Genomic DNA, 1,672 nt, shown 5'->3' on the forward strand with positions numbered 1-1,672 from the left:
ATCAGGCATCAAAGAAAAAAATATTGTATCATTGTGAATGAGGAAGAGTGCAGAGTGGAGGCCCAAAGCCCAACAGTAGGCAACTGGACTTCCCCTTATAGAAGGGTCGTGGGGAGAAGATGAGCCAGTCAGGGCACAGTATAGCACTGATGAAACATACAACTTTCCTCTAGTTGTTAAATGCTTCCTCCCTGCCACTATCAAGATACTACAAAGTGCAGTTTGAAAAAATAAACTAAGTACTCTAATGAAATCTGTAAATATCAGAGTTAGAAAACTAAAAAGAAAGAGCACAGCATTTCTGAAGCTCAAAAAAGTGAAGAAAAATTTAAGCTTTGGTTTACAATAGTGAATGATCCTAATGGCAATATTGAATGATGCAGGAATAATCAAACTAATATAGAAGGAATGTGCAGAGTCACTTTACCAAACATATTGATCAATGTCCAATCATTTCAAGAGGTAAAATATATACAAATATTGAAGTTACTGAAGGAAGAAGTGCAGTCTGCATTGAGGCATAGATAAAAGTCAAGGCTCTAGAAATCCATGTGATAGCAATTGAGATTATTCAACAAAGGAATACAATGTCGGAAACACTCATCTATTCCAACAAATTTGGAAGATTGGTACATTATGAAGTGCCAAAACCAATGTAAAGTATTCTAACACATTGTAGATATTATAGAACAAAATAATTAATAAAGCATGCAAACAGTTTTTATTTCTAAAGATAATTTTTGCAGTGGCAAATTAACAAGCACTGCCAGAAATTCAATTTGAATAAAAATTAAGATCAGAAATTATAAATATTATTTATTTTTGATGCTAAATGCTTCTTGGCTAATATTAAAGGGTATTAGAAATATATTTGCCTGCATGTTATTGCCTATGTAAAGACATGTGGCTCCGTGTTCACAAATAGGTAAGTAAGAGCTATCAGGCAAACAAACACATCTAACAATGGTCAAAAGTTCACATTACTTAGATCTACAATCAAGGTCCACAAATACAGCACACAAGAAAGATACTTATCTCTATGCTTAGGGATCTTAAAGACTTGTTTTCAATGATTTCATTTGCAATTTTGCCTCTCCTTAATTGGAGAAAAATCTAGATAAAAAAAAAGAGAACATAAAAGACTAAAAGGGAAGAACAAACAAACAGCCACATGACTAATGAACTAAGGTGATAGTTATTAGGGCAAGATAAAACATGGCACCCTTATTGACTTCTCTGATTAGATCACAAGAGGAAGTCCCAGAGAAGGAGGGAGGAAAAATGTAGCACAAAATTAAAAAACATAAAATGCTCACACTCCCTGGTCTCATAGAGATAGGGGAACCCATGAAACTGTGATCACTAGACACCCCTCAAGGCTGGAGAAAAACTTGGAACAAATAATATGCCTATAACATATAGAGATAGACTCCTCAGTACAATCAATCATACAAGAATGAGGGGCAGCATGTTTCAAAAAACAAATCTCAAAAGAAGTGAGTGATACAGAAGAAAGGCTAATGGGGTGGAAACCCAGAAAGAAAGGGAAAGGGAATGTGGTTAGGGGCCATTGAGTTGGTGCCAACTCAATCTGACTCTATGCCCAACAAAAGGAAACACTGCCCAGTCCTTTGCCATCCTCGCAATCTTTCCCATGTTTGAACCCATTGAT

The sequence above is a fragment of the Echinops telfairi genome, unplaced genomic scaffold (assembly GCF_000313985.2).
Source record: "Echinops telfairi isolate 266 unplaced genomic scaffold, ASM31398v2 ScPeMD7_7468;HRSCAF=8506_0, whole genome shotgun sequence".
NCBI classification, from domain to species: domain Eukaryota; kingdom Metazoa; phylum Chordata; class Mammalia; order Afrosoricida; family Tenrecidae; genus Echinops; species Echinops telfairi.